We start from the raw sequence: 14,762 nt of genomic DNA, 5'->3' as shown, positions 1-14,762 counted from the left end.
TCTGCCAATATAACTTTCACGTGTAGACAAAACCTAATACCACTCACCTAATGTAAGCAGTGGAATCAGAGCACAGGTTCCAGGAGATGTTTTCTGGGAGTGAAGCTTCCTGAAGCTCTGAAATAAGATCTATTCTTGGGTACAGATTTATACTAAATTGTGATTTTTAAAATAAAAATATGGGGCCCGATTATCTTTTATAATCAGCAGTGCTCAAGTCCTAAAAAAAAAAAAAAAGTGCCAGAATTCCGCAGACCCATCTCCCTGCTCCGGAAAGAAAGATGGGTCCAAACTCTGAGGGGCACCCCCTGGACACAGCTACCTGCTCGGGCAGGAGAGATTGTTACTGAGCGACCATCTCTTCTTCTGGAGCAGACGAAATGCTGCGCTTGCCTCTTCCACCTCTTCTCCTTCAGGAACAGGGAGGCAGGTCAGAAGTAGAAGAATGCCATGTTGCCACTCAAAAAAAGTGCTGGAATGCCATTCCAATGTTCTGGGATGACTCGGTCACTGATTATCAGGTTCAATAGCACCAATCAAGCAGTGCAGAGGAGACAAAATCTATCTGTAACTGTCCAGCTGGGATGTCCACCAGCTGCCCTTAAGCTACTTTAATTCATGCCAGTGGTTTGAACAGCTGTGAACTAAGAAGCATGGTCCCCTTTACCTCCTGACAATTGCACTAAATGGATCTTGGTCCATAAGAAAATGTGACCCATGAAAAGCAGCTTTTCCCTAAATAATGTATAAAAAAATGCTGAAAATTAGCATGCTTTAGGAAAAAACATAGATATTGTAACACTGAAAAGGCACAGCAAGTTTTGTATGTACTGGAATACAAATTCAAACTGCCTTATTTCATAATAATTTAGATAGTGAGATACAATTTATATGTGATCAAAAGTGAACTTTGTTCTCAGTTTTGTTTTTTTGCATGTTAGTCTTTTTTTTTTTTTTGGCATCTGCAAACACCCTTGATCCTTTCACAGGCTCTAGTCTAGAATAACTCCTACAGCCTCTATCCCACATCTCTCTTCCGACCACACTGCTGAGTATGCAAGAATTGATTATTCAATCCAACTTCTCTTTTTCTTTTGTACCACCAAAAGTTAAAGTAGTAACAGTCACTGAAAAAAAATGGGGTCAGTGATTAAATTTCCTTGGGGCACTAGATTCAGCCCAGGTTTGAAGTGAACTGGATCAGCCTGGAAGTTCTTGCTAACACTTTTCTGGCACTACCTTGAGTTTCAGTTTCCCTTATTGTTGCAAAGAAAAATCTTTTTAATGCTCTAATGTAACGTTGAAACAACCAAGGCACTAGCCTCATTACAATAAGATGGTTAAGTCCTGTCCATGCTAAAAAAGTTAATCATGTTGTAAATGAGACCTGATTCCATTATATTTGTAGCGTAGCCTAGGCCTTCTTCAGTCTGCAGAGAGAGACCCAAAAATTATAGCTCTATAAAAGGTTCATTATTATTTGTCCAACCTACTCCTTTCCCTCCCTGTTACATGTAGAATGTGTGAAGGGGCCGAGTATAAGGGGCCAAGACATAGGTGGTCTGGCCTAGTGGTCACAGCTGGGTTGAAGTCTGCCCACCGGGACAGTAGTCATCAGACACGAGTTGGAGGAATTGCAAGAGGCAGGTTCTGTAAGCAAGAGTCAGGCCAGGGTTGGAGACCGGAGATAGTACCAGGTTGGAATCAGGATGCAAGAATCAGAGGTCAGAGTCAGAGACTAGATACCAGGAGATCAAGTAAAGTCTGACATGGCAGCAGACCAAAATCAGTGTGGTTGCCCAGACAGCTTCCTGGGCCAACCCCTGAAGTTAAATAGGGCACGTAGTCAGAGGGCTGCAGGGCACCATCACTCTGGCTCTCTTGGGTGATGCTTTTTGTAGTGCTTACTCTCCTTAGTGCTCTCTGGGTATGCCTCCTGGTGGCACCATGGGAATATCGGCAGTCTCACGAAAGCTTATGCTCAAATAAATCTGTTAGTCTGTAAGGTGCCACAAGTACTCCTTTTCTTTTTGCGGATACAGACTAACACGGCTGCTACTCTGAAATCAGCACACACAGAGGCCTACACTACAGATCCTTTACCAATATTGCTATAATGGTATAGCTTTACCAGCAGGACCCCTCCCCAGTGGAGATGAATCTTATGCCAGCAGAAGGAGTTTTTCTGTCAGTATGGTAATGCTACTATGCCCCCCCCCCAAAGAAAAAACATTATCTATGCTGCTAGAAGCACTCTGTCAGCACATCTGCATCTAGACTGGGAGTAGGGGAGGAATATTTGTTTCACACCCCTGAGCAACATATCTATGCTAACAAAATTGTGTAGTGTAGACCTGGATGGAATCCCTGGGTATTTTAGGTGCTAAACTAGAAGTCTCTACTGAGCATGTGAAACAGACTTTTTTCAAAGGTTTATAACTTGTTCAAATCTGGGTGGATTTTTGAAAGAACAGCAAAAGATGCCTCTCTGACACACAGGCCAAATTTTGAGTCTTTGTTTCAAAGCATAGGAATGCTGGAGTATCTCAAATAAAAGTTTACCAGAATTTTTATATAGCAAAACAACATATTATTCCCTAGACTCATTTTCAGAAATGGCTGAACTGTTTTGGCTAAAACATTAAAAAATGTTCGCCTGAGACAGACAACTGTCATGGAAAACTTCAGCCCAAACACTTGAAGTTTGGCAAAGTTATAAGAAACTGAAAACAGGTTCTTATCATGGGAAATACAAGGCAACACTCATAATAGATGGTGATAACAGCTCCTCTTATAACCTTAATAAGATTTGTAAATACCTCATTGGAACACACAATTTTTTTTTTAACCTCAAGAAGAATTAGACACTACTTGAAAGTTAATTTATAATGAGGGAGTATTTATACACACTCATCCAAGACAATGAGATTTGGTAGCAGGTCTGCCTGCCTCCTTGAGGAACAATAATTAGGCAGGACTGAAGACTTTGGTAATATGTCTCCAGTTCACAGTGGACATATCAGTTTGTAACATAGAGACCTTTATTGGTCTTCTCATAAGTGGACTTTGATGGATTAGATTTTTAACAGTAGATTGATGGGGTTAGAAGGGACTGCAAGGGTTATCTAGTCTAAATCCTGCCAAGATGCAGGATTTGTTGTGTCTAAACCAGTAGTTCCCAAACTGGGGTTCGCAAAATGTTACAGGGGGTTCCTCGGAAAAAAATTTCCTAATGGCGGCCAGAGCTGTCCCTAGGAATCCCGAGCAGCACAGGGCCAGCAGCCCGGAGCCCCTGGATTTCTAAGCAGATCAAAGCAAGCATATCTCACGCTGAGGAGATTTAAAGTTCAAGACTCCTTACACGAAATGGAAAGGGAGGTGGATATTTTTTGCTGTTTTTAAAATTAAGTAGGCAGCTAGTATTGCTTTTATAAACATTGTTCTAGCACCCTGGCCAGGGGCACCACAATACATGTTTGCCCAGGGTACCCTTTTCATTAGAGCCAACCCCCTTCAGCTCTACCAGCTACCTTGGGCTTAAATACACTTTACCTGTAGATTTAAAAAAAAAAAAAGACAGGGCATAAAGTGTGTGTGTGGGAAGGAGAACAAGGGCCCCTTAAAAATCAAGCTGGGCTGTGGAGCAGCACACTTTATATATTGTTTCAAAACGACTGCTAACAGAATGAGACAGATCTCTTCCCCCCCCCCGCTTTTTTTTTCCAGACCATTAAGCACTGAGAAAAGCTGCTTTTTTTCCAATAAAGTTAGCTCATTTCCGCTAATTTAACTTGTTGAAAACACCATGGTGGAGAGTTTAATGCCTTCAGCTTGACTTTAGCACGGCTAAAACTCAACCTTTCTACAATCGAGCTACGGGTGTCAAACTGCGTCAACACTGGCCCTAAGCATGGAGTGGGGTCCAGCGTAGGGTCCCTCAAATTAAACAGTGGCTTGAGCTAACCCGATCGAAATAAAACACCCTTCTCCGTAGTCTGCAGGAGGCAACAGAAAACAGGCGTTACGGTAGACACACCGCACGTGCGCGCCTGGACACAGCGCGGGGGCGCTGGGATTGGTAAAAGGTCTCAGCGCGGACGGGGGAGAAGAGGGTTTATTGCGCAAGTCACTCTGGGAGATACAGGCAGCCGCTCTAGGCTGCGATTTGCCCTCCCCAGAAGAGCCTGACGCAAGGCTCTCTGGGAGTTGTAGTCCGCAGCAAGCAAACGTCCCCTTCGCTCGCCTGAGACTCCCCTGCTTCGGAAAACTTCCGAGCCCATGCGCCCTATAGGCTCCAGTCCCGCTCCCCGGCAGCCGCCCCGCCCTTCCTGTTTGTGCCGGCGAAGCATGGGGTTGAAGAGTCCGGCCGGGCGCGAAGGAGCTGCGGCGGAGGCGGCTAGGTCCCGGCTGCTGAAGGTACAGCTCTGTGCTGGGCCGGGCGCTGCCGCTCACGGGGAGCTCAGGCAGCCCTGGATCCGGGGCTCCCGCCTTGGGGGTGAGAAGAGCGCTGTAGAGACGAACATCTTGTTAATGCTGGCCCCAGCCCTCCCCAGGGCTGCAGTGCTATTAGTTCAAGCCGGTCCCGGGGCCAGGGGAGATAGGTGTGAGGAGCCTACGAGGTAGCTGTTTCCCTATGCAGAGGAAAGGCAGGGAAAGCACGAGGGATGAATTCCGAGCCCCACTGATGTTAATGGGAGTTTTGCCATTGAGCTCAGTGGGGCCACGCTTTCAGCCTAGCTCTTTATTTCTCTTTCTTGCCTGCTGCGATTCAAGTGACGGCCACCTTTACTATTCAGAGTGAATATCTGACAATTTAGGTGAGCGATTAGATCTTGTATCAAAGGGAAATGACAGCTAGGGCATAAAGCTTGGAAACTAAGTACTTATAAAAGAAGCAGTACTCCTCCTGAAGCCTTTTTAAACGGGAATGAACTAGGATATTGCCACAAAGTTGTGGAGAGTTATAGGTTGTATGGTTTATAACTGACCAATTACAGAAAATTGTAGATCTCTCCTCACTGATGATCGGTACAGCATGTATTGGGATGGTTATAAAGTGTTGCACTGCTTTGACCTGACTGATTTACACCCTCTGATACATCTGTTATGGAACTGCCCCATTTTTCATACAGCCCTTTTTTGTGACAGCATTGTAGAGATCATATGTGCTGTTGTAAAGAAAACGAATATAATTGTCCTCTTTATCATATAATAAAACTAATTCTTAATGTAACTGGTACAGCCAGCTTAAAGTGATTGATAACATCCTCTACTTCTCATGTAAGAACTGGATTGGAAAGTTTAAGGGAAGTGGGCTGTTCTGGAGCCTCCAGGTTGCAGCTAGTGTATGGCTCTGTGTCACCTCAGACCCTAAAACAGAACACATATTGATGAGTTTAATTCAACCTTAGAATCCAGGTGCTCCCTGTTCTAGTATTCCCCTTCATCCTAATGAAGGAGTTGGTACAACTTTGAGTTGGTCCCTGGACAAGATAACTGTTTAATTGAATGTAATTTGCAAAAATATTTGAAGATACTGTCCAGTAATATTTGCAAAAGCTTGCATTGTTTTTTGTAAATATTAAGTCATTTCCACATTCAAATTTTCTTTTAGGTTAAGATATATTGGTTGTCAACTGCCGTGTCTATTGATTTGTTCCAGATGCACTTACTTGGAGTCTGCACTGTCTTTAGTTAGTATTGTCTTTCACCAATCCAGTATATTTTAGCAAGATAGTCCGCTTCTGTTTTGTGGTCAGTGAGTTGGCATGAAGTGGTTTAGTTAAGAGTAGGAAAGATTCATCATTTTGTTGTTAGTTCAGTTTCCTTTGAGTAGATTGTGCTAATTTCAAATATGGTCATTAACATTTAAAAACTACAGTTTCTTTCATTATAAAATGTTTGAATAAGTTTTATTTATGCAGGCTAGGCAGTCTATGGTTGGTTTGCAGCCAAATGAAAATACTGGTTAAAGAACTGAGTTTAGTGTGCTTAAACTGGTTTCCTAGCTAAATTGTTAAAATCCAACCAAACATTCTAGGGCCAAAGTATCAAGACACGCTTGCACTGTGTTAAAAAGACATGCCTTAAATAGGTTTTTAAAATGTAGTTCTGATATTTTAGCTTTGTTCATAATGGCTGGAGAAATCATAGTTGAGCCTTTTTACATTAGGGAGTGTTACAAAACTTGCTAACAAACACAGTTGCAAGAACTTTTGTAATAGTGGAAACTAATGAATACACCTCTCTGGCTCCATTTTTCAACACTAAGTTTCACCAGTTACTTCCTGGGGGAATTCTGTGCCAAATTTTTTTTTAAAAAAAGAACAGGAGTCCTTGTGGCACCTTATGCCACAAGGACTCCTGTTCTTTTTGCGGATACTGACTGTCAAGTTTCCTTCCCCACTCTGAACTCTAGGGTACAGATGTGGGGACCTGCATGAAAACCTCCTAAGCTTACTTTTACGAGCTTAGGTTAAAACTTCCCCAAGGTACAAACTATTTTACCCTTTGTCCTTGGACTTTTGCTGCCACCAAACGTTTAACTGGGTTTCTGGGAAAGAGTTGTTTGGAAATGTCTTTCCCCCCAAAAATCCTCCCAACCCTTGCACCCCACTTCCTGGGGAAGGTTTGGTAAAATCCTCACTATTCGCATAGGTGATCACAGACCCAAACCCTTGGTCTTAAGAACAATGAAAAAGCATTCAGTTTCTGAAAAGAAGAATTTGAATAGGAGTAAAAAGAATCACCTCTGTAAAATCAGAATGGTAAATACCTTACAGGGTAATTAGATTCAAAACAGAGAATCCCTCTAGGCAAAACCTTAAGTTACAAAAAGACAAAGACAGGAATATCCATTCCTTTCAGCACAGCTTATTTCCTCAGCCATTTAAAGAAATCATATTCTAATGCATATCTAGCTAGCTTACTTATAAGTTCTAAGACTCCATTCCTGTTCTGTCCCCAGCAAAAGCATCACCCAGACAGACCCAGACTTTGTCCCCCCCCAGCTTTGAAAGTATCTTGTCCCCTTGTTGGTCATTGTGGTCAGGTGCCAGCAAGGTTATCCTAGCTTCTTAACCCTTTACAGGTGAAAGGGTTTTTCCTCTGGCCAGGAAGGATTTTAAAGGTGTTTACCCTTCCCTTTATATTTATGACACAGCTGCTACTCTGAAAAAAAAATTAAAATTCTGCAAATTTTATTTGTCAAAACACTAGATAATCACACCAGTTTCAATTACTTCGGTGTTTTATTTCAAAATAGCTGTCAGCATGTATGTTGGTAACACAAAAATTCCCCCAGGAATAGAAAGTTAAAGAAATCCTTACAACAGTCCAGTTCCTACTTCTTCCCCTACCCCCCTCCAGCCCAGACACTAAACCCCCTCCACCCCCATCCATAAGAACGGGCATACTGGGTCAGATTGAAGGTTCATCTAGCCCAGTATCTGGTCTTCTGACAGTGGCCAATGCTCGGTGCCCCAGAGGAAATGGGCAGAACAGATCATCAAGTGATCCATCCCTTGTGGCTCATTCCCAGCTTCTGGCAAACAGGCTGGGGACACCATCCCTGACCATCCTGGCTAATGGCCATTGATGGACCTATCCTCCATGAATTAATCTGGTTCTTTTTTGAACCCTGTTATAGTCTTGGCCTCCACAACATCCTCTGACACAGAGTTCCAAAAGTTGACTGTGTTTTGTGAAGAAATACTTCCTTTTGTTTGTTTTAAACCTGATGCCTATTAATTTCATTTGGTGACCACTAGTTCTTGTGTTATGAGTAGTAAGTAGCATTTCCTTATTTACCTTCTCTACACCAGTCATGATTTTATAGACCTCTGTCAAGGTTTCTTCCCCACTCTGAACTCTTGGGTACAGATGTGGGGACCTGCATGAAAGATCCCTAAGCTTATTCTTACCAGCTTAGGTTAAAAACTTCCCCAAGGTACAAACTTTGCTTTGTGCTTGAATAGTATGCTGCCACCATCAAGCATTTTAAACAAAGAACAGGGAAAGAGACCACTTGGAGATGTCTTCCCCCAAAATATCCCCTTCCCCCCCACCCCAAGCCCTACACCCCCTTTCCTGGGGAAGCCTCGATAAGAATCCTCAGCAATTTGTACAGGTGAACAGACCCAAACCCTTAGATCTTAACAATAAAGAAGAATTTTAATTAAAGTAAAAGAATCACCTCTGTAAAATCAGGATGGTAAATACCTTACAGGGTAATCAGATTCAAAACAGAGATTCGCTCTAGGCAAAACCTTAAGTTACAAAAAGACACAAACAGGAATATACATTCCCTCCAGCACAGCTTATTTTACCAGCCATTAAACAAAAGGAAAACACGCATTTCTAGCTAGATTACTTACAGATCAGAAATGCAGCCTTACAGGAGTTGTAAGGCTGCATTTCTGATCTGTTCCCTGCAAAAGCATCACACAGACAGAACCCTTTGTCCATCCCCACTCCAGATTTGAAAGTATCTTGTCCCCTCATTGGTCATTTGGGTTAGGTGCCAGCAAGGTTACCTTAGCTTCTTAACCCTTTACAGGTTAAAGTTTTGCCTCTGGCTGGGGGGATTTTATAGTACTGTATACAGAAAGGTGGTTACCCTTCCCCATATCCCCCTTCAGTCATCGCTTTTCCAAACTGAAAAGTCCCAGTCATATCTCTCCTCATACAGCAGCTGTTCTGTACCCCTACTAATTTTTGGTTGCCCTTTTCTGAATCTTTTCCATTTCCAATATTGTTTTTGAGATGGGGTGACCACATCTGCATGCAGTATTAAAGATGTGGGCCTACCACGGATTTTTATAGAGGCAATGATATTTTCTGTCTTATTTTCTATCCTTTTTGTTAAGGATTCCTAACATTGCTTTTTTGACTGCTGCTGCACATTGAGTGGATGTTTTCAGAGAACTATCCACCATGACTTCAAGGTCTTTCTTGATCTAATTTAGACCCCATCATTTTATATGTATAGTTGGGATTGTTTTGCAGTGTGCATTTCTTCGAAATTTCATGTTGATAAATGCATCTGCCATTTTGTTGCCCAGTCACCCAGACGCTTACATCTTTCCCTTCCTCCCCAGCCCAGACACACTCACATGCTCCCCTCCAGAGGACAGCTGTGCCCCCCCAGCCCAGACTTTCACAGACCCTACTCTCCTAGAGCCCAGGGATCCAAAGGGAAAAAGCCTAATGCTGGGTCCTGGGCTTGCACAGAGTTTCCTGCATGCTGCCTCCTTCCTTCAGGGCATGCTGGGAACTGCAGCTGCTGGGAACCCTCCAGTTCCCCCCCCACACCTTGTTTTCTATTTGCAAGCTGGGCTCTGCTGGGTCCAGTGGCCCCTAGTGGTGGGCAACAGTTCTGCAGACCATTTCTGGGGCACGCAGGGGGGAGGAAATTCTGCAGGCCCAACAGTAATTTTTGCAAAGTTGTGCAGTAGTGCAGAATTCCCTCAGGAGTAACCCAGTGTTAATGTAATTTTGTTGTTAGAGTTCTCCAAGGAAGACAGGGCCTTTAAGTCTAATTTTCCAATGTGTGGTTGTGTGACAGATTGGATGTCTATGTTCTAACAGTTGTGTCTGCTGTGGATAACATCTTAGGGAACAATATTACACCGTCTAGAGGAAGGCTGTAACTCTAGAAACCTGTAACCCTAGAAACAGTTCTTTAAAATGGTTATCCCAGCCCTGCTACAAACAAAAGAAATTAGTACACAGACCTCTAACTGTGTCCCATGGCTGATATGGCTAAACTCATAATATAGACAGACAAATCTCATGGTTCTGCCATTCGTTGTGGAGAAGGCCAAACCATGTTAGAACTGTGTGTGTATACAGAATTCAAGGGTTTAGGTTTTAAAAAACGTAGCTGCTTTAAAAAAAAGACACCAATATATGATCACTATTCTAGCATGATTTGGGTATTTCTAGCAGTCAGGCCCTGTCCACGCTGTTAGAAGCCAGTTTAGCTGGAACTATTTAAATCTATTTGAAGACATCGGCCCATCCTCTCCACCCATGTTGTGTGGGTGAAAAAGCTTGACTTCCTACACCTCAAGGAAATAAAGCACAACTGTATGACTAATATAGGACAACAAGCAACTTCACCTGTGTTATATTCATGGTAGAGAGTTATACATTTGCATTACAACGTAGGATTCTTTACATGAATCTCACTGGAGACCTTTTACTTGGTCAAGTGCTTCTTATTCATATATTCTAAGGCTTGAAAGGACCATTTTGATTATCTAATCTCAATTCTTATATAGCACAGGCCATAGAATTTCCCCAAAATAATTCCCAGAGCAGATCTTTAAGATATCCAATCAGTGACTGAGAATTCACCACAACCCTTAGTAAATTGTTCAAATGGTTAATTACCCTTGCTGTCAAAAATTGATGCCTTATTTTCAGTTTGAATTTGTCTAAAACTTCCAGCTGTTGGATTGTGTTGTACCTTTCTCTGCTAAATTGAAGAGTCCATTATTAAATATTTGTTCCCCAGGTAGATACTTGCAGATTGTCACCAAGTTACCCCTTAATCCTCTTTGTTAAGCTAAATAGATTGAGCTGCTTGAGTATCATGTTTTCTAATCCTTTAATCATTCTCCGAGCTCTTCTCTGAAACTTCTTATTTATCAAGATCCTTTTTCAACTGAACACCAGAACTAGACACTATTTCGGCAGCAGTTTCACAAGTGCCAAATACAGAGGTAAAATAACCTCTCCTCCTACTTGAGATTCCCCTTTCTGTGCATCCCAGGACAGTATTAGCTTATTTGGCCACAGCATCACACTGAAAAATCATGTTCAGCTGAATGACTATCTACCACAACCTGCAAATCTTTTTCAGAGTCACTGCTTCCCAGGATAGAGTCCCCTGTCCTGTAAGCAGGGCCTATATTCTTTGTTCCTAGATGTATATATTTACATTTAGCTCCTTATTGGATATGGACCAGAGGATTTCAGGGTGGGATTTTTCCAACAGCACTCAGCGTTGGCCTAACTTTATTGTAAAAGTCTGACTTCAGTGGGAGTAGACTTCATTGGAAGAAGTTAGGCAGGTGTGAGTACTTTTCAGAATCCCAACTTTAAGTATCAAGTAAAGGGACATCCCTTAACTATAGTACTGAAGTTACCCTCAGGGGAGACTAACATTTCCATCCAAACTCAAATATTAACTTCATATGAGGGGGAAAGTTCAACCCATGGGAGAGGGAGATGTGGCCAGTCACTTCAACACTGCCTGCTGCAGGGAAGATGGAAAGCAATGAACTGAACCCAGGTGCAGTGCTTCTTCCCTCAGCCCTTCAAGTAGCATTGTAGGCTCAGGAGAATGTTTATTGCAGCCTTCCTCTCCCAGCCCCTTTCCTCTTTCTTCTCCTAGTTCCTACCAGTGGCTGCAGTGACATGCCAGAAGAGAGAAGGGATGGCAGAAAACAAATCCCTGGGGATGAGAGGATAGAGAATAGAAGACCTAGAAAGAAGGGCAGAATGTGGATGGTGGGCAAATAGAGGACCTGGGGAGAAGAACTCAAGATACCAGGGGCTGGGGGAGTAGATACAGTGATTATAATTGTTAGGTGTTCATATTGTGGACACACAAAAACCTATGATAAGAGATTAAGGTACAAAATCAAGCACTTAAGTCTCTCCCTTCCCCCCAGCCAACCCCATCTGCCCACAGTCCCCATGTTCAATGGCTCCTAGTCCCAGGCTCCCTCCTTGGTCTTCTTGTTGACTCTTACTGTGGCTCCCTGCAGGCTCCTTGTCCCAGTGTATTCTCCCTGCCTCCACGCCTTTAGTCCAACTCTTAACCTCACTGCATTTGAATCAGGCACCCTCCTCCAGACTGCCTGTGCCCTGCAAAAGCACAGAAGACCTGAACGCCCTGCTCTCAGTGCCAGAGCCTGGCCTCAACATGGCCCATAGCAGCATGGAGCTGCAGTTACAGAGGAAGTTCTCCTGCTCAGCCTCAGGCTGGACCATGCCCACTACAGGCAGACCCTTCAGAGAATTTAGTTGTGAAGCTTTAACAAGTCTCTGCTCATGAGATTTTTTTCCCCCCCTAAGGCTTGTAACTTGGCCAAACTTGTGTGAATTTTCACAGTGATGGCAAGAGTTACATCCCTGAAACAGACCGTTCTCCTTCCCTCCCCTGCCAAATTTCAAGTCCCTGCTCCAAAGCATGGGGGTGTAGAGCTTGTGTAAAAAGGAAAACATTTTCCCTTAGCTTCATTTTTGAAAACAGCTGAACTGTTCGTGAATTTCAGTCAAAAGCCTTCAGTCTGAGAAGGCAGACACTCCACATGGGAAATTTCAGTCTGAATAATTAAAGTCTGGATGTTATAAGCAACTGAAAATAGGATCATATAATAGGAGTAGTTGGGCAACCTTAATAGATGGTGCTACCAGCTCATCTATTATATAGTGATTAATAAGAACCCAGCAGAGGTGGGGATGGCATTGGAGGGGGGTGACAAGCAAGGACCTAGGGGGAGCAGTAGATCTTGATGGGGAAACGATCAAGGACCTTGGCAAGGAAGGTACAGAGGGATAACCAGGAACCCAGAGCGTACTACTGGCAGCAGAGGACTGGGGAAATCCAGAGGAAGATGACCAAGGACCTGGGTGAGGGGGGGCAGTTTGAGGGTCACCAAATATTCAGAAAATGAGAGGAGAGATTGTAAATATGAGGCTGTGGGAAATGAGAATAGAGAGAAATGGTTGAGGGTGAGAGACAATAGTAGAGGACAGAAAATTGACAGAGGTGTTATTTATAGAAAATTTGCTTTTAAGTGTTAGGATAAACTTATCCTTCAATGTCCTGGATAACTCCACCTGTTCCTGGTTCTGTCTTTTAGCATATCATTCCCATCCACCTTACCAATTACAGTAGTTTTGCTGCTGTTTGTCCACTTGTCCCATAAATGCATTCAAGCCATACTGTCTCCTGAAGACCAGGTATGTGTGGAATGCCTACATGAAGCTTGCCAGTTAGAGCTTCTACTCATTTATTTGATTTATTTTTCCAATAAAAGCTAGCTGTGTGTAAGTTCACTGATATTCCCCAGTCTTTCCTCCTCTTTGTTACTGCTTGGTTGCAGTCATAGCACCTTGTCTGTAAGCTCACTGGGGTAGGGAAACAGGTTTTTGTACTGGCAGGTGCCTAGCATGCTTGTGAGTGCTATTAAAATAAGTTTCTTTATTGGATGTAAAGGTGGCTTAGCTGCGTTCAGCAGCTTTCAAGGTTCTGGTCATTCATCCATGATTTGCTCTGATGGATGGTAAATGTATCAACTTATTATGGCAAGAGGGAATAGATTTTATGCTTGTACTGAAAGATTTTCTTGAAAATTTTGCTTTACCAGTTTCCCAGCCTTAGGCCTGATTTGTTGGGGGGCAGGGGACAACTTCACACCTTCTGTGGGCACTTCATATCACCTTCATTTAGTTATCAAGTGTTGATACATACTGTTTCTAGTCTTTGTTCTTAGCCCAGTCCAGATGTGACCTACAGAAAACTAACAGTTGTTAGCTAGAGAAATTGCAGACAACCCATTTCACCTTGGTTAGCTATTAACCTGAAAGCAGTGTTGATCCAAAGCTGGGGGAAAATGCTTTGTGCCTTTTCTGCTGGTTTAGGATGCCTCAGGATGACCTAAAAGGGTTGTGTTTTCTGTATGATTTTTCCATTACAAATATAATGTTGACAAAAGTCACAAGTCAGGCCCTTGAATTATGGGTTGGGGGGGATGTGGAGTTCAATCCCCACTTCTGTTCACCATACCTAATCTCAGACTGGGAAGCTATGTGGTCTGAGACTTTGGCTTGGCTAGGAAAAGTGGTCAAGTTTAGGTTTTCTTAGCCAACACATACTACCAAAGCCCAAACTTTCTTACTGTAGATGTAGGGTAATACCTTTGTAGCACAGTTGAACTGGTTAATGCTTTTGTAGCTTATCCATGGCATTGAGGAAATTAACTTCAAATATTTAAGATTACCCCTCCATTTTGAAAGGCAGTCCTAGGATACTTTAGATTGTAAACTTTCCCAGGTATTTCTGTAGCATATAATTCTCACACAAGCACAACAATTTAGAGATTTTACTGTATCCTCAGACAACCCAACAGGTTTTTTTATCTGCAACATCCATCTCCAACCACAAGTTCACACATCATACACTTTTGCCATGTACCCTTCCTGAAGTGAGACATTCACAATGTAGCGTGCTCTCTATAAATTGCTAGCTTCTTGACAGCTAAACTTGGGTTATCTACACTAGCACTTGTCAGTAAAACTTAAGTTGCTCAGCAGTGTGAAAAAACTACCCCTCTGACTGACAAATTACATTGAAAGAAGTGCCAGTGTGGACAGCACTATGTCAGCAGCAGATGCTCTCCTGCCAACATAGCTACTGCCACTTGTTGGGGATGGTTTAATTATGCTGATGGAAGAGCTCTCTCCTGTTAGCATAGAGCTACTACACTGGAGATCTTACATGCTGTAAGGTCTCTAGTTTAGATGTAGTCTTAGATTAGATTGAAGGCTGGGGAGGAGACAGATACTGGACACTCAAGAAAAAACATTACTCCCATTCTCTAAGTGCTTTGCCTGTTCATGGGAACTAAAAAAACAAAATGGATTTGCAACATGCTTTGAGATTCTTGGCTGGAAGGCCCTAAATAGAGGGCTGTGCTCCACCAGGATTTCTGATCTTTATTTTGGGAAATATAAAAGAAATCTTT

General features: G+C 42.8%; 1 protein-coding gene across 2 annotated transcripts in view; it reads left to right on the top strand.

The window, feature by feature from the left end:
- The first annotated feature begins 4,225 nt into the window (after positions 1 to 4,225).
- The window catches only part of SLC38A9 (solute carrier family 38 member 9), a 73,622-nt gene continuing 63,085 nt past the window's right edge, over positions 4,226 to 14,762 (top strand). Inside the window, exon 1 of one of the 2 annotated variants that reach the window (XM_048850837.2) lies at positions 4,226 to 4,416. The gene's annotated coding sequence lies outside the window, so the exon portion shown is untranslated. The other variant, XM_048850838.2, reaches the window with a different exon arrangement.

The sequence above is a fragment of the Caretta caretta genome, chromosome 5 (genome assembly GCF_965140235.1).
Source record: "Caretta caretta isolate rCarCar2 chromosome 5, rCarCar1.hap1, whole genome shotgun sequence".
Lineage (NCBI taxonomy): Eukaryota > Metazoa > Chordata > Testudines > Cheloniidae > Caretta > Caretta caretta.
This window is presented reverse-complemented; position numbering and strand designations above follow the sequence as displayed.